Source organism: Bos indicus, chromosome 2 (genome assembly GCF_029378745.1).
Source record: "Bos indicus isolate NIAB-ARS_2022 breed Sahiwal x Tharparkar chromosome 2, NIAB-ARS_B.indTharparkar_mat_pri_1.0, whole genome shotgun sequence".
Lineage (NCBI taxonomy): Eukaryota > Metazoa > Chordata > Mammalia > Artiodactyla > Bovidae > Bos > Bos indicus.
The window spans coordinates 4,000,875-4,019,962 of record NC_091761.1 but is presented as its reverse complement, the minus strand read 5'-3'; positions in this window follow the sequence as shown (position 1 = coordinate 4,019,962).

Below are 19,088 nucleotides of genomic sequence, written 5' to 3'. Positions count from 1 at the left end.
AACACACAGAACAACCTCTATTGTTGGGAGTTCTGGGTGTTTTAGTGCCTGATCTTGTCACCTCTCAGGCAAAGTCCTTGCTGGAGGCGGACACGGTGGTCACTCCCTGTGCAGCCCCTGTGCAGCCTCACGCCCTGGCTTTGCACTCTCCACCGCGGCTGCAGGGCCCCATCTCCAGCCTCCACTTCTGCACCTCCCCACCTTCAGGAGCCCCTGGGGACCTCTTGTATGTGTGTGCAGGTCCTATTCCTGTCCTTCCCACACGACTGCTGCTGACACAGGCTGTGTGGAACTGTGGACCCTGGTGAACTGTGGACCCTGGAGCGTGGGCGCCATCAGCAAACTCCCCTGCTCCCAGCTACTTTGTCACATAGGAGAGCCACATCATGCCTCTGGGGCACAGCCGTCCCGGGGAGGGGGCTCCGTGAGCTCCAGAGTCGTGACAGCTGGCGTCTTCATGCTGAGGATGCGGCCACAGCCCAGCCAGCCTGGCGAGCTCCTGCCTGCACAGCGCTTCTCACTCTGGCCTTGAGAGTGCAGCAGTTCAGCTTCTCATCTGTAAAATGGGTAAGGGATTCACAGGAGGATTAAAAAGCAAGGGACAAGTGTGACTCCCCCTCTCTCCTCCCTCTGGTGATGCTCTGGGTCCCTGGCAGTGCCCCCCACCCCCTACCCCCAGTCCTTTCCCCCTTCCTGGTACCTAGGGCTCTCACGATACTGCTGCCCCATTCTGCAGAGGCTGAGCTTCCTCATGGCTCTGAGCGTGTAGGCCTCTCTGGGTGGGGGGTGAAACCTCTTAGACACAGATGGTAGATCTTGTTTGAAAATGTTAAGGACCCTCTAAGGTAAGGCTTCCCAGGTGGCGCTAGTGGTAAAAAACCTGTTTGCCAATACATGAGATGTAAGAGACTCGGATTCTATCCCTGGGTCAGGAAGATCCCCTGGAGGAGGAAATGACAACCCACTCCAGTGTCCTTGTCTGGAGAATCCCATGGACAGAGGAAACTGGGCAGCTACAGTTCATAGGTTCCCGAAGAGTTGGACATGACTGAAGTGAGTTAGCATGCATGCACGCAAGCATCACTCTAGATAACCTATCCTTCTTAAACACCGGCTGTGTGCAGCACCAGCTGACTAATTTAAAGCGTGTCCTTGTCTGACTTAGTTCCAACAATGATTTGACCAGGTCCCTATTATCCTGCCCATTTCATGGATGAGAAAACCCAAGTCCAGAGAGGTTGAGGGACCTGCCCAAGGCTGCACAGCTACTCACAGGTGGGGATGAGATTTACCCAGAACTGGCTGCTGTTGACCAGGATGCTCCATGGTGAGATTTTGGAGCTTCTTAGGAGCTCCCAGGGAATGTCCAGCCTGTATTTCATTTAAGTACACATCTTTGAACTTTGTCATCATGATGCCATCATGGTGTCATCAGCGACAGGCCACCTTCAGAGTGTGGGCCCTGGGCTGGACCAGGGTTTGGAGCTGGGTCATCCTGACACTAGCTGTGTACTCTTGGGTACGTGACTAAACCTTTCTGTGTCTCAGTTCCCTCCACCAGGGTTTATGGGACTTAATACATGTGAAGAGCTTACAAAAGGGCCTGGCACATGAAAAGCCATTGTTAATACTAGTCCTTCTTATGTTTATCCTTTAGCTCCAGAGACTTATGATGTTTTTCCTATAAGCAAAAGGGCTTCTGGCTATACTAATGGAGCCCCGGATGGTTTGAGTTGAGCAAACAGGTGGGCATAGCTGGGCAACAGGCGTGCTCTGTGAGTAGCTGATCACATGTGGAGGTTTAGGTGCAGCGTCCTGGTCGGCTGGTGGGGAGTGCCCGGACAGAGGCTCTTCCAGATGTGTGCCAGGAGGGCCAGATGTGGGGAAGCCTTCTCTTCAGTTGCCCTTTTATTTTTAAAATGTTTGATTTGCTTTACTGAGCAATATGTTGTACAGTTTTCTCATATGGTAAATTTTCTTATTGAAAAAAATTGTGTTGATAAATATTTCTTATACATTTTATATGTTTATATTAAATTTTTTGGTTTAGAAATATTGTTTTTAAAAATTTCTTTGTTCTATTTTGAATAGGGAATACTCAGACGTTGTGAAAACAATTGCGTGGCAGTCAGAAGATGGTGAGTCTCCCTCTCACCCTGACTGGCAGCCCCTCCCGTCCGATGCATCACTGTTGCCGCCTTCTGTGCTCTTCCAGAAGTGTTCTATTCCTACGTAAGAAGCATGCTCTTCTTCCCCATCTTCCACATGCGAGGGGCTGCACCTCGCCCCTTTCACCCATCTATAGATCCTGGGCACAGACGCAGATAAGCACCCAAGGAATGACTTCTATTGTAGTGGCTGCCAGCTTCCCAGTGTTGAGATGACCATATAATTCAATCTGCCTGCCCTTCACAACAGTATTTGGATTGATGAGTAGTTAAGGATAGCATCTCTGATTCAATGAACATGAGTCTGAGCAAACTCTAGGAGATAGTGAAGGACAGGGAACCTTGGCTTGCTACAGTCCATGGCGTTGCAAAGAGTCAGACACGACTCAGTGACTGAACAGCAACAGTAAGGAAACATGATGGTAAAGATACATCCCGAATCACAGTGGCCTAATACAGGGGCAGGTATTTTTCAGTCATTGAGGGTCCCAAACAGTGATTTGATCAGCTGTTGGCTCCTGGCTCAGATGGTGAAAGATTTGCCTACAATGCAGGAGACTCAGGTTTGATCCCTGGGTGGGAAGATCCCCCAGAGGAGGGGATGGCTACCTACTCGAGTATTCTTGCCTGGAGAATCCCATGGACAGAAGAGCCTGGAAGGCTACCGTCCATGGGATTGGAAAAAAGCAGGACACGACTGAGTGACTAACACTTTCCCTTCCACTCAGCTCGTCTCCGAGGGAGGCGCTTGGGGCCTCCACCAGTGCTCTGCCAGCATGTCCACGTGGCAGCTTCCACAGAGTCTTGGGGGGACAGAGTTGGGAGGGTCAGCACAGGGGTGTTTTGGGGCTGCCCACATGGTCCTGCCAGGGTTTGCTATCTGTCAAGAGGCAGACTTGAATCTGGTTGCATGCTCAGAGCAAAGAGAAAGGTGTTTGGGGATCAGCTATCTCTCCGACCAGTGGTTCTTGTTCTGTTCTCTAAAACCAAGGCTACGGAGTAAGATGGGAACTCCCCAACTTTACAAAAATATGTTGCTGTCGTGTTTTTTAGGCCATGGTGTGCGTCTGAGCTGGCATGCCTGTATCCCTCTGCTGTGGGGCTTGCTGGGGTCCAAGAGTAGGTACACAGACATCAGAGAGCCTGGGAAGCCTAGTTTTAAGCAGTACCTGATCCATGAGAAACCAGGGTGTGCCCCAACAGAGGGGAGGCGGAAGGTGCTTTCTGCCTCTCTGCTGTGCTCTGATCCGACCTCATCTCGACTCTTTTTACACATGGTGCAAAGCTCTTGCCTAGATGTAGAGGTCCTGAGGGAGAATAAAATAGGTACCCGTGCTCCACAGGAGCATACCTTAGGCCACTCTGGGGCACAGCTAAATCACGCGGGTGCTTTTTAAACACTCCTTTAGACATGTTGACTCCTTTGATCTGGGTGGGCCTAGGTGCTGGCATTTTTCTAGGAACCTCTAGGAGCCCCTGCTGATCCTAACATGGGCCCAGGCTGGGAACCACTCTAGGAAGAGAGGTGACCACCAGCAGCTCCATGTCAAAGAGGGTGACAGTGACCGTCATAGTGGCAAGGCCACTGAAAACCCACAGGGACCTGCAAGAGGGGGAGGGGACCCGAATACCTGCCAGGCATTCTCTCCATGCCAGGAAGTTTATACATCATCTCATTTGATGGGCACCCTGAGAGGATCGTCCCAGTGTACAGACTGAGGAGACTGAGGTCCAAGAAGCCTAAGGACGTACAGGTTGGTTTTGAACTTAAGCTGGCCTGACTTCAGAGTTGGGCATTCACCATGCCGACCTGTCCCAGGTGAGCTCTTTGGTCTGGGATTTGGCTCTATTGCAGGTGGCCCTGGTGCAGTGGGATTTTGACGCAGCTGAGCCCACCTGGCTTTGGGTGAAAGGTAGATTGGAGATTGTGTGTCCCAGTCAGTGTGTGTATGTCTTTGTGTGTGTGTCTGTAGCTGTGTATGTCTGTGTGTGTGTGTATGTCTCTGTGTGTGTATGTAGGTGTGTATGTCTCTATATGTGTGTGTCTGTGTGTTTCTGTGTGTGTGTATGTCTCTCTGTGTGTGTATGTGTTTGTGTGTGTATCTGTGTGTGTATGTGTGTATGTCTGTGTGTGTGTGTGTATCTCTGTGTGTGTATGCCTTTCTGTGTCTCTATGTCTGTGTATGTAGGTGTGTATGTCTGTGTGTGTGTATGTCTCTGTGTGTGTGTATGTATGTCTCTATGTGTGTGTGTCTTTGTGTGTGTGTCTGTGTGTGTCTGTGTGTGTGTATGTCTCTATGTGTGTGTGTATTTAAGTGTGTATGGTCTCTCTATGTGTGTGTGTGTATGTCGCTGTGTATGTGTGTATTTAGGTGTGCACGTCTCTATGTGTATGTCTCTATGTGTGTGTGTATTTAGGTGTGTATGTCTCTTTGTGTGTGTCTGTGTGTGTATGTCTCTGTATATGTCTGTGTGTGTGTATTTAGGTGTGTATATCTGTGTGTGTGTGTGTTGTGTATGTCTCTATGTGTGTGTGTCTGTGTGTGTATGTCTCTGTGTATGTCTGTGTGTGTGTGTGTATGTCTGTGTGTGTGTATTTAGGTGTGTATGTCTGTGTGTGTGTATTTAGGTGTGTATGTCTGTGTGTCTGTGTGTGTGTATTTAGGTGTGTATGGTCTCTATGTGTGTGTGTGTGTGTGTGTATGTTTGTGTGTGTGTATTTAGGTGTGTATGTCTCTATGTGTGTGTGTCTGTGCACCCGTGTATGTGCTCACCCAGGGTGTCTGTGCATATGTGTATGCGCTTGCCCAGGAATCCTGTGGAAAATCCAGATTCCTGGGCCCTTCTATGGTTCTGATCCTGAGATCTGGGCAGGAGAATCTGTATTCTGAGGCAGATGGTCTGCTGAGCCACGTGGAGATCCCTGAGATCTTTCTGTCTCTGAAAAACGAGGGTTTATTATTAACCAGACCAGGGCAGAACAGTCTGAATCATGTCCTGGGACAAAATCATTTTTTCAGTCAAGCCTGATGGAACACAGGGATGGCAGTGCGTGGGAGTCTTGGGGTGGGGGGTTTGGGGGGGAACTCGTGTTTGCTGAGCACTTGCCAGGAGCCAGCTGCTGGGCTTGGCACTGGCCTGCCTTACCTCATGGACCCTCACAGCAACTTTATGAGGAAGGTACTATTATTTCTCCCTAATTTCCCAACAAGGAAAATTCTTTTTGCTACTTAACAGCCCATTTCAAACCTTAGTGACTGAAACAAAACCATTATTCATTTTACTCAGGAATCATCCATTTGGGCAGGTTTCCCTGATGGCTCAGATGGTAAAGAATCTGTCTGCAATGCAGGAGACCCAGGTTTGATCCCTGGGTCAGGAAGATCCCCTGGAGAAGGAAATGGCAACCCACTCCAATATTCTTGTCTGGAGAATGCCATGGACAGAGGAGCCTGGCAGGCTACTGTCTGTGGGGTTGCAGAGAGTCGGACACGACTGAGTGACTAACACCTTTTTACTTTCAACCCTTTGGGCAGGGCTCAGCCGGGGCGGCTGGTCTCTGCTCCCTACGGCTCCAGCTGGAGTGGCTTGGCTTGGGAATACTTGCAGATGGCTCAGCCTCGTGGCTGGTGAGGTTGGTGCTGGCGCTCGGCTGGGGTGGGGGTTGGTGGTCCTGCTTCTTCTCCATGTGGGCCTCTCTCTCCCTGCAGCACGGTGGCTGGGCTCCCACAGGGCAGGACCCGAGAGTCCAGGCACTTCTAGTGACTGGCATTTTCCTGACACAGCCTTGGAAGTTACACAGTGTCAGGTCCACCCCTGCTTGTGGCAGTCCCAGAGATCTGCGGAGTTTGTGGGAGGGTGATGGAGACTCACGACGATCTGATGCGAGGAGTGTCAGGATCACAAGCCAACTTGAGCATGTGGGACCAGAGATAGGTTTGCAGGGTCTTGGAAGAGACAACCTGCCACATCAGAAAATCTGGGTGAGCTCCTGACTGTTTAAAGACACTGGCTTAGGGAAGGCAGGTCCAATAAGCTGGGAAGCTTTCCATGCTAAGCTTCTTGTTAGAGGAGGTCCTGGATTCACCGGTCAGAATTCGTGTTTTATAATCCATTTCTTTCTTTTTTAAAAGATTTTTTGATGTGGACCATTTTTAAAGTATTTATTGACTTTTTTACAACATTGCTTCTGTTTTATGTTTTGTTTTTTTGACCCCGAGGCATGTGGGATCTAACCTCCCAGACCAAGGATCAGACTTGCACCCTCTGTATTGGAAGGCGAAGCTTTAATCACTGGACCGCCAGGCAAGTCCCTATAATCTATTTCTATCCTACAACATGCCTGTGTCGGTATTCCACAGTTAATATTCTCACTGGAAAGTGGGTTGATAATGCCTGTTCTTCTCAAATGTTTAATTCTCCCAGAAAAGCCAAAGCATGGGAAAGACGCAGCATGATGGGGTGGGGCTGGGGATGGGGAGCTGTCCACTGTATAATTTGCAGCTTTTGGCAGTTTCTGAATTCAAGCATGACTGATTTCAAGCAACTAAAGGTTTAACAACAGGCTTACAAGATTCCTGAATATTTAACATCACCAATAAACCGCTGGATTTCGTCACTATAAAATGAGGATAACAGAGCAACAAGCAGATGCAGGTGGGAGCTGCCCATGAGCAGGCTGTGTCCTCCAGTCTTTGTCCTTCCTCTTCTCTCTGCTGGGAATGCCTCCCACACTTGAGCAGCCGCCCTTGCGGCCCGGCTTCCAGGCTGCCTCCACAGGAGGCAGGCTTGGGTCATGCTCCCCACATCCACGTGCACTTCCCTTAGAGAACTAGGGGTGCTCTCCTTAGCGCCTGAAGCACCTTGGGTGGAAAGCGTTCTAGTGCATCCAGCTGAACTTGTCGAGTGTTTACTGTATTAGGGCTATGCTGGGTTCTGGGAAATAGCAAACTCCTTGGGTGGGTATCCATTGAGTGCATGTTGGATGACAGGCACCATCAATGACTGGGTTGGCCAGGGCAGGGCTATGTGGGGAGGCCTTTGCAAGTCCTGAGGACCAACCAGCAGGAAAGAGAAGCTCCTTGTGGGAAACGAAGTGGGGAAGTCGGAGTCCCTGGAGCCACAAGGGCACAAAGAGGGCCTATCTGGGAGCCAGGAGAGGCCACAGAGGGGGCTCGGATCAGCTTTGGTTGCAGTGGAAGGTCCCTGCAGCTCTGAGCAGGGAGGCTTGGCTCCACTGCAGCCTGTGGAGAGAGATCCCCTTACTGGGGCGCAGGACGTGGGTGAAGGGGATGGGGCAGTGGGCCTGGGTGTCCATTGCAGAGGTAGATGCAGCTGTCAGAGGAGGGGCAGTCCTGGGAGAAGGGGCTGTGGGCAGGCATCCTGACATCTATCCCCACACTGTGGCTCCCCTGTGTTCTGAGGCATCTTCCCAGGATTACTCACTCATACTTTTCCTGATCTAGTAAAAACAGCGACAACAACAACAGTGGACTTCCCTGGCGGTCCAGTGGTTAAGATTTCACTCTTTCACCACAGGGAGCATGGGTTTGATCCCTTGTTGGGGAAAAAAGATTCCACATGCCTCGTGGTGTGGCCAAAATGTGACAACAATAACAAAAACAACAACTTGTTCACATGTCATGGTCCCATTGAGCAGTGTGGTCCTTCAGGCTCTATATTCCCTGATGGGAAGGTCTGGATCTGCAGGGCCGCCCGGCCAGGCAGCCTCATTCTTAGCTCTAGCAGGGTCCCCTACTTTTGATCTATTCCCGCTTTGTCTGTATGTGATTTCATATTATTTTATGTCTCTTTGTAAATTGACTTAAACCCTTTAGGGTGTAAGATGATGAAATAAAATTAGTTAAATGTCAGCTATTTGGTTGTACTGACTAGTACTGGAAGGACTGATGTGTGTGTATATTTGTGTGTGTGTGTGTGTGTGTGCGTGTGTGTGTGTATGTGTGCCCACCCACACTCATACATGTACTGAGGTCATGCCCTTGGGTCCAGGGTATCTAAGGGCAGAGGAAACAAGGCTCTGTCCTCAGTTGCTCCTGGACAGGGTGGTGGATTCTAGTGAAGTCCATTTCCAAAGTATCTAGGTCACAGAAGGCCCAGGTGAGGGTCAGTGGGTATCTTTCTGGGACCAGACTATCAGACATTATACCTGTCCCCCAGGCATGTGGAGAGCAGGGATAGGATGACCCAGGGCAGTCCTCCACACCCTGTCTGAGGACAAGCCTCAAGCGTAGAGCCTCACCTTCCAAACTCACTTCCTCCATCCCACATGCTACTATGGACAAGAGAAATATTTTGCATTTAATAAAGTACAATGCATATGACAGTATTGGGATCAAGTAGGGATAACATCTATGCATTTTATAAGGTGTTCACATATGTCTTATGTCTAAATTTAGTCTGCCTTGGGCTAAGTCTCCCTGGGAAAATAATTTCCGACTTGTGTTTCAAAATGGTGGACTAAGCATGAGCTTTACCCTCTAGAAAGTATAGAAAAAGATATTTTCAAAGGAGACTAACTAAATGTGTAGCTGTGTTAAAAAAGAATGAGAACTCTCAGGGGACAAGAAATTGTGAGGAATCTGTGCAAAGAGGAAGCAGATGGGACTGGGTTAGTAGGATCCATGAGCCTGTGGGCTGGTGGTTCCAGTGTGCAGTCAGGACTGAGGGGGTGTGATCACAGGTACACATGACGGGGGACAGGGGTTAGTGCCACCTCCAGGGGACTGGGAGCACAGAACACTCATCTCACACGCTGGCAAAGTCATGCTCAAATCCTCCAAGCCAGGCTTCAGCAGTACATGAACCGAGACCTTCCAGATGTTCAAGCTGGATTTAGAAAAGGCAGAGGAACCAGAGATCAAATTGCCAACATCTGCTGGATCATTGAAAAAGCAAGAGAGTTCCATAAAAACATCTACTTCTGCTTTATTGATTATGCCAAAGCCTTTGACTGTGTGGGTCACAATAAACTGTGGAAAATTCTGAAAGAGATGGGAATACCAGACCACCTGACCTGCCTCCTGAGAAATCTGTATGCAGGTCAAGAAGCAACAGTTAGAATTGGACATGGAACAACAGACTGGTTCCAAATTAGGAAAGGAGTATGTCAAGGCTGTGTATTGTCACCCTGCTTATTATCTTGTATGCAGAGTACATCATGTGAAATGATGGGCTGGATGAAGCACAAGCTGGAATCAAGATTGCTGGGAGAAATATCAATAATCTCAGATATGCAGATGATACCAATCTTATGGTAGAAAGTGAAGAGGAACTGAAGAGCCACTTGATGAAAGTGATAGAGGAGAGTGAAAAAAATGGTTTAAACTCAACATTCAAAAAAAGATCATGGCATCTGGTCCCATCACTTCAAGGCAAACAGATGGGGAAACAATGGAAAAAGTGATAGACTTTATTTTTTTGGTCTCCAAAATCACTGCATATGGTGACTGCAGCCATGAAATTAATGACTGCTTGGAACAGAAGCTATGACAAACCTAGACAGCATGTGAAAAAGCAGAGACGTTAGTTACTTTGCTGACAAAGGTCCGTCTAGTCAAAGCTATGGTTTTTCCAGCAGTCAGGTATGGATGTGAGAGCTGGACCATAAAGTGCACTGAAGAACTAGTGCTTTTGAGCTGTGGTCCTGGAGAAAATTCTTGAGAGTCCCTTGGATCACAAGGAAATCAAACAAGTCAATCCTAAAGGAAATCAGTCCTGAATATTCATTGGAAGGACTGATGCTGAAGCTGAAGTTCCAATACTCTGGCCATCAGATGCAAAGAACTGACTCATTGGAAAATACCTTGATGCTGGGAAAGATTGAAGGCAGGAGAAGGGGATGACAAAGGATGAGATGGTTAGATGGCATCATTGACTCAACGGACATAAGTTTGAGTAAGCTCTGGGAGTTGGTGATGAACAGGGAGGCCTGGAGTGCTGCTGTCCATGGGGTCACAAAGAGTTGGACAGGACTGAATGACTGAACTGAACTGACTGAACTGGGAGCAGCTGGGAGGTCTGAGCTCTGTGTTTTGCCCTCCTCTTGATCTAAATAGCAGTTATGGAGGGGCGGAGTCTGACACCAACTGAGAACAGGGAATGTAAGGTCATGGGTTAGAGACAAGTCATGCCCCAGTTGCATGAAGGAGCCTGGGCAGAACAGGGTATTAGTCTGCTTGAAAAGTGAAAGTGAAGTACCTCAGTTGTGTCCAAATCTTTGCGACCTTATGGCCTGCCAGGCTCTTCCGTCCATGGGATTTTCCACTCCAGAGTGGGTTGCCATTTCCTTCTCCAATTAGTCTGCTTGGGCTGCCTGAATAAAAGGCCACAGATTGAGTGGCTACAACAACAGAAATGTACTGTCACACAGTCTGGAGGCTAGACGTCTGAGATCAAGGTGTCAGAAGGGTTGGTGGGAGAGATCGTGTTCCATGCCTCTCTCCTGGCTTCTGATGGCTTGCTGGCAATCTTTGGTGTCCCTTGGTTTGTAGAAACATCATCTGATTTCTGCTTTCATCTTCTCATGTCTTTATCCTTGTGTGTGTGTCTGTGTTTAGATTTCCCCTTTTCGTCAGGATGCCAGTCATATTGGATTGGGGCCCACTCAACTCTAGTATGCCCTCACCTTAACTAATTACATGTATAACAATTCTATTTCCAAATAAGGTCATAGTCTCAGGCACTGGGGGTTACAACCCCAATATACAAATTTGGGGGAGGGGGACAAAATTTAACCCATAATAAATAGGGATACCCAAATTTAGAAAATGAGCTGTACAACTACGGAAGACAGTATGGAGAATCCTTAAAAAACTAGGAATAAATCTATCATATGACCCAAAAATTCTACTACTGGGCATATGCCCTGAGAAAAACATAATTGAAAAAGGCACATGTACCCCAGTGTTCACTGCAGCACTATTTACAATAGCTAGGACATGGAAGCAACCTAGATGTCCATCAACAGATGAGCGGATAAAGAAGCTGTGGTACATATAGACAATGGAATGCTACTCAGCCATAAGAAGGAACGCATTTGTGTTAGTTCTAATGAGGTGGATGAACCTAGAGCCTATTATACAGAGTGAGGTAAGTCAGAAGGAGGAAAATATCATATATTAACGCCTATATATGGAATCTAGAAAGATGGCACTGATGAACCTATTTGCAGGGCAGCAGTGGAGATGCAGACATAGGAGACAGACTGCAGACACAGAGCGGGAAGGAGAGGGCGGGGCCAATGGAGAGAGCAGCAGAAACACGTGCATTACCGTGGGTAACATAGACCGCCAGTGGGAGTGTGCTGTGTGACCCAGGGAGCTCCAGCCAGTGCTCTGTGGCATCCCAGAGAGGGCATGGAGGAGGCTCAAGAGGGAGGGGCCATATGCATACCTATGGCTGATCCATGCTGGTGTATGCAGAGACCAACACAGTATTATGAAGCAATTATCCTACAATTAAAAATAGATAAATTAAAAAAGAAAATGAACTGCAGGGATATCCCCCCCCGATGGTATTTCCTGCCCCCTCCCTCTCACTGCAAAACCTCTGTATCTTCCCCAAGGCAGGTTTATAAACTATAAAGCAGACAGTATAATTACGCATCAACTACAAGCTAAACAGACAATTAACATTAATTCAATATCAAAGGTACACTAGCATCAGAAGTGGGTGGATAAATGAAAAAGGTTACACCCAGAGAAATAAAGTAGTAAAGAAAGTAGAACTTAAAAAGTCAAAGGAGATGAGGGAGACTATCACATCCACAAAACAAGAACAGGTGGTTATGAAAAAAGTGAATGAAGAGACTTTGGCAATGGGAAATTCAGTATACGGTTGGACAATAAATAGGCAAAGCTGAAGAGCGTCTCATGATTAGAAGACTAAGTGGAGAAAATGTGCTAGAACCTTACTGCTCAAAGTGTGGTCCATAGGCTGGCAGCATTAGCATCACTTGGAAGCTTGTTAGAGATGTAGTTGGTCTCAGAATCAGAATCTGCATTGAACAAGATTCCCAGGCAATGTGTATGGCTAATACAGTTTAAGAAGCACTGGAGTAGAACACAAAGGGATAATAAGATGGAAAAATTAAAGAAAAGTTGACACATAAGATATGTTCTGAAATGCAAACATTCCTCTACACAGATGTTCCAGAGGGAAAGAATAGAGAGAAATAAGGGGAGGCACTGTGGGACAGCTAAGAAATTTCCATAGCTGGTCACCAATATAAAAATTTCAGAAAATAGTCATAAGAGCTTCTAAATAATCAAAACCAAAATTAAAGCAAAGAGAAAAAAATAAACTTCTTGTCTACAAAGGGATGAGAACCAGATGACATCAGTCTTCTCATTAACAAAATTTGTATAAGAAATGGACCAAAGCCTTCGAAAATAACAGGAATAAAATAATAATGCAGAGTCTAAGATTTTCTACGCAGCTAATATATATCAATTTTGTGTGAAAGCAGAGTAAGGATATTTTGAATACAGGACTCGAGAAATCTATTGTACACAGTGCCTCTCTGGGAGAATTAGTAAAGGATTACTTCCAGCAAGAAGAATGAATGCAAGATTGCCTTTCTCCTAATGCAACACAGGCGTGAGGCTCAAACTGAGGCTCAGGAAATTTGCGTAATCTGCCTAAGATTTCACAGCTCATAAGTGTCAGGGCTGGGACTCAAGGTCAGGCCTTTGTGGTTCTAATGGCTTTAGGACTTCCATCCCCTCAGCAGTTCCTCACTAGAAGCCTCTGTGGCCTTTGCCCCAAATGCAGAGCTACAGGATCAGCCTTTGGGGGTTAGGCTCAGGCCTTGTGTTGTTGGGGATCCAGAGAATGTTCTAAAGGAGTCTCCAGGAATAGTCTGGGGAAGCTGTCTGTCATTCTGAAAAGAAATCAAGTGGCTTGGGTTCCTGGGGGATGCTGCGTAAAGGTGCTGTGGCCTTGGGTTCTGGATAGGCTGAGCTGGGGAGTGGGAAGACATGGTCACTGAATCAGTGACAAAGGCAGGACAATAAGCAGATTGCAACTCACCTGTCCACTCGGCAGCCTTCTGCCCAGCACAGCTGGTAGATTTCATTCTTGGGTGTGCTGGCAGCTTGCTTGCAAACTCTAGGACTTTTGGGCACACTTGTAGGGAGTAAAACTCTCAAAATAAATGTCTTATCTGCTTGGGCTGCCATAACAAGATACCACAGACTGGGGAGGCTTAAGAAACAGAGGTTTACTTTCTCACAGTCTGGAGGCTGGAAGTCTGAGATCGGGGTGCCAGCAATGGTGGGATTGTGGTGATGGCCCCCCTCCTGGCCTGCAGACAGCTAAGTGCCTTCCTACTGTGTGCTCACAACGGCCCTTTGTCTGGGTGTGCTTGGAGAGAGACTAAGTGAGTTCTCTGAGTCTCTCCTCATAAGGGCACTAATCCTGCTATGAGGGTCCTGCTCCTATGACCTCATCTAACCCCAATTACCTCACCAAGGCCCCATCTTCAAATACCAGACTCTGGAGGTTGGGGCTTCACCATATGAATTTTGCTGCTACTGCTGCTGCTAAGTCCCTTCAGTCGTGTCCAACTCTGTGCAACTCCACAGACGGCAGCCCACCAGGCTCCCCCGTCCCTGGGATTCTCCAGGCAAGAACACTGGAGTGGGTTGCCATTTCCTTCTCCAATGCAGGAAAGTGAAAAGTGAAAGTGAAGTCGCTCAGTCGTGTCCAACTCCTAGCGACCCCATGGACTGCAGCCCACCAGGCCCGGCTGTCCATGGGATTTTCCAGGCAAGAGTACTGGAGTGGAATGCCATTGCCTTCTCCATATGAATTTTAGGGGAACACAAACATTCAGTTCATAACACTAAGTGTACCTGAATTGTCAGGGACAATTTCAGTTCAGTAATCACTGCAGTTGTGACACCCAACTGCACCAGCAAAACTGCCCTCCTTTCTTCCACCTGCCCTTCAGCTGTCTTTTGGTGCTGCCTCTCCCTGTGTGTGATTCAGTGCATGGCCAAGCTCTCTCGTCTGGGCACAAACAGAGTTCTCCTTGTTCCACACATGCATAGTCTTCCTTTGGTGCCTGCCTGGTGCCATGTTGCTGCCACCTCTTAAAGGACTCAGAGAGCTCAGGTCCCAGTGAGCAGGATGGCCTGATTGTGCATCTTCCACGCACAGGGTATTGCTCAAGACTGCATCTCCCATGGAGGGCTTGCAGCTGTCCAGGGTGTGAAGTGCCTCAGCTGAAAAACTCCATCTAGATTCCCAAGGATGGCTCTGGTAGGGAGAGGGGATACTGGATGTGACTAGACACCAAACTTTCAAAAGTCTGTCCAGCGTTTATTCTACTTTTTTTTTTTTGGCTCTGTGTCTCCGTGTGTCTGTGTGTGAAAGTCCTGCTGGTTACAAACTTGGGCTATTATTTGGAGCTTTGAGGCTGGGGAGGAATTTCCTTTCTCAGTCTTGTTGGGAGCCTTGTTAGGAGTATATGAGCCTGAGATTAAATGTTGAACTGAAATGAAATCGAGGAGTTTATTCTTGGTGAAAATTCATTTGCCTCTTCCTTGAGAAAGGGGTACTAGAAGGGGTTAAAAACAGAGCTTTGTGGATGCTAAAAATTCTTGTAAAACCTGTTTTTAATGATACAAGTGTAAATTAATGAGAAACAAATGCATAACATTTTCTTTCCTAGGCTATGAAAAGAAAATAAAAAACTGTAAAAAGGTCTATGGGGAAATGAAATTGTGCGTGTAGTGCTGGCCTTTTTCTGGGTAGCTTAGGGGCTCTGCCCTGGGCTGCTCCTGCCTCGCTCAGCAGAGGCCTGTTGAGGGCTGCTAAGGACCCCCTGCCAGGGCAGCAGGGCTCTCTGGTTTCCTGGCCCTTCTGCATCTGTGGATGTTGCTGCTTGTTTGTGCCGGAGGTGACCGTGGACAGACGGTGATGGGCAGCATTCTGGTGTCCTCCATGACCTTACAGGAGGTTACTTTCCCAAGGAGATGTGCAATCTTAATGAGCCTCAGACTTGAAACCTGGACTCAGACAAAAGGCAAGTACCCTACCACGAGGCTTTCTCTCCCTGTGAATTGGGAGCTAGATACACCCCTGATGTTTTCCCTCTGGGCCTGGCAATGTGTGATGTTCACCCCAATCTTCCCACAGGGTGATTGCCCCTTCCCTCTGAGATCCCAAAGCCTTCTCTTGCTGGTGTTTGAAGCCTTCTGTGTCAGCCTCTCTATTTTTCTGATCTGGTGTTTCCTGTACCTGCTACCTTGATTTCCTGGATACCTGTTGGGTATCGCTTACCTGAAAAGGATAGCTGCAGCGGCTCCCTGGGAAGAGTTCATGCCAGATCAGCAATCAGAAAGGAGATTTACCTGAGGGCCCATTTTGATAAGCTGTCAGCATTCTAATGAGACTAATCAGAAGAGATGATTGGACCTTGTCAATGAATCTCTCCTTTGCCCTTTGCAACCTAGAATTTGGGAGCCTGAAATCCAACATTTAGTTAGTTTAGCTTTTTAAAAACAATTAATTTTTTTATTGAAGTGAAGATCCATATAGTCAAAGCTATGGTTTTCCCAGTAGTAATGCATTGATGTAAGAGTAAGACCATAAAGAAGACTGAAGGCTAAAGAACTGATGCTTTTGAATTGTGATGCTGGAGAAGACTCTTGAGAGTCTCTTGAACTGCAAGAAGATCAAACCAGTCAATCCTAAAGGAAATCAGCCCTGAATATTCATTGAAAGGACTGATTCTGAAGCTGAAGCTCCAATACTTTTGCTACCTGATACGAAGAGCCAACTCTTTGGAAAGACTCTGGTGCTGGGAAAGATTGAAGTCAAAAGGAGAAGGGGATTACAGAGGATGAGATGGTTGGATGGCATCACTGACTTGATGGACATGAGTTTGAGCAAGCTCTGGGAATTGGTGATGGACAGGGAAGCCTGGGGTGCTGTAGTCCATGGGGTTGCAAAGAGTCCATCATGACTTAGTGACTGAATAAAAACAATAACAAAATAGTTGATTTACAATATGGCATTAATTTCTGAGGTATAACAAAATGATTCAGTTATACATATGTATATATATATAATTTTTTGTTATATATATATATACACACACATTTTTTTGTTTTAATTTACTTATTTTTAATTGAAGAATAATTGCTTTACAGACTTTTACTGTTTCCTATCAAACTTCAATATGAATCAGCCATAGGTATACATATGGCTCCTCCTATATATACACTCTTTTTTAAAAAATAATTCTTTTCCATTGTAGTTTAGATTTAATTTTTATTCTCTCTGTGTCTGTCAGGGCTCCAGTACCTATCATAACTGAACTGAAACGTTGGCCCACCAGTAGCCATCTCAGAAAGAAGGCAGCCGGTTCTGAGGGCAGGGTGTTCAGGAGCCGGTAGAGGCTGGCCTGTGGGGTGAGACCAGCACAGCACGGGCGCAGACATCGGTCCTGGACTGCTACTTTGCTATGTGATCTTGGACATTTCCCTAACCTCTCTGAGCCTTGGTACCCTCCTGTCAGGAAGGCTTTGTAACACCTGCCTTGCAAATTTAAGAGTAAAATAACATAACACACAAGAAAGAGATTTTAGGGGGAGCCAGTTTTAATATTGCAAAATGTAAAAGACTATAAAGGGAACCTGATTTGATTTGAGGAGGTTTTGGAATGACAACAGTTTCAGCAAAGGAGAGAGATGACAAATTATCTTCTTTCTGTGTTAGTATTTTCTCTGAAGCCTGGTGCTCCTTGTCTTGAGAGTTTCTGCCCTCTCCTATAGGACAGATTTTAAGCTGCTTAATTTCAGTTGTAGATGTACTGAAGGTAAACTGGATATGTTTCAGTTAAGCTGAGAGAATAAACGATCACCCTCTCCCCTTGTACTGGGAGCTAAGTGTGGCTGACATTGTCGCCTGCAGGCAAGAGGCTTTAGGAAGCTGGGCTGGGTTCAGCTACCCAGGAAGTGAGTGTTTCTCTCGGGGTAACAGCAATACCAAAGAAAGGTAATGCCAAGAATGTTCAAACCACTGTACAATTGTGCTCATTTCACATGCTAGCAAGATAATGTTCAAAATCCTTCAAGCTAGGCTTCAGCAGTATGTGAACCCAGAAATTCCAGATGTACAAACTGGATTTAGAAAAGGCAGAGGAAACAGAAATCAAATTGCCAATATTTCTTGGATCATAAAGAAAGCAAGAGAATTCCAGAGAACCATTTGCTTCCATTTCATTGACTATGCTAAAGCCTTTGATTGTGTAGATCACAACCAACTGTGGAAAATTCTTCAGGAAATAGGAATACTAGATCACCTTACTGTCTCCTGAGAAACCTGTATAATGTGCCAGAAGCAATGGTTAGAACCGTACATGGAACAATGAACTGGTTCAAAATTGGGAAAGGAGTATGTCAAGGCTGTGTATTGTCACCCAGTTCATTTAACTTTTATGCAGAGCACATCACATGAAATGCCAGGTTGGATGAATCAAAGCTGAAATCCAGATTGTCAGGAGAAATATCAACAGCCTCAGATATGCAGATAATACCACTCTAATGGCAGAAATTGAGAGGAACTAAAGAGCACAATTGTACAGTAGTTTAAACTTTCTTTGGCATTGCCCTTCTTTGGGATTGATGCTACCCCTAGAGAAACCGGAACTTCCTGGGCAGTTAAACCCAGCCCAACTAAAGAGCCTTTTGATAAGAGTGGAAGAGGAGAGTGTAAAAGCCAACTTGATATCCAACTTGCAAAAAACTAAGACCATGGCATCCGGTCCCATTACTTCATGGCAAACAGAAGGGGAAAAGTGGAAACACTGATGGATTTTATTTTCTTGGGCTCCAAAATTACTGCAGATGGTGACTGCAACCATGAAATTAAAAGATGCTTGCTCCTTGGAAGGAAAGCTGTGACAAACCTAGGCAGTGTACTGAAAAGCAGAGATGTCATTTTGCTGACAAAGGTCCATCTAGTTAAAGCTATGGTTTTTCCAGTAGTCATGTATAGATGTGAGAGTTGGACTATAAAGAAAGCTGAGCACTGAAGAATTGAGGCTTTTGAATTGTGGTGTTGGAGAAGACTCTTGAGAGAGCCTTGGACAGTAAGGAGATCAAACCATTCAATCCTGAAGGAAATCAACCCTGAAAATCAACTCAACTGATGCTGAAGCTGAAGCTCCAGTATTTTGGCCACTTAATGCAAAAAGCCAACTCAATGGAAAATAACCTGCTGCTGGGAAAGGTTGAAGGCAGGAGGAGAAGAGGACAACAGAGGATGAGATGATTGGATGGCATCATCAACTCAATACACATGAATCTGAGCAATGATACACATGAGTTTGAGCAAGCACTGGGAGATATTGAAGGACAGGGAAGCCTGGTGGGCTGCAGTCCATGGGGTTGCAAAGAGTTGGAGACAACTTAGCGACTGAACGAGTGGTCACAGCACCAGTGCAGCCTTTGATCACGCTGGGAGTCTTCCATCCCAGGACCTCAGGAGGTGGGCCTCTGGGCAGAGCTCCTTGTAGGAGCTACAACTTGGTTCATACAAGCTTTTGGAGAGCTTGGCACAGAAATAAGAATTCAGGACTTTGGTTCAAAGTTTAAGTGGATTAGAGGAACACCTTTGTTACAAAAAGAATTTTGAAAGCCAAGAATCCTTTTATGCTGCCAGTGACTTCATTAAAGGTTTTGGTTGGAAAGTGCATATTTTCATCTTTTGAATATTCTTAAATGGGTCCCCACAAAGGATGAAGTTGGTAAGAGTTCCCGTAGAGGGGAAAGTGCCAGAGGCATTTTGCAGGTCCTGGGAGTGGGTGGGTCCTGACTCTATCCACCCTTTCCTGCTTTTTTTCACAAGGCCAAGGCCACTGGATAGGCTTTGGGAGGCTCAGGATCC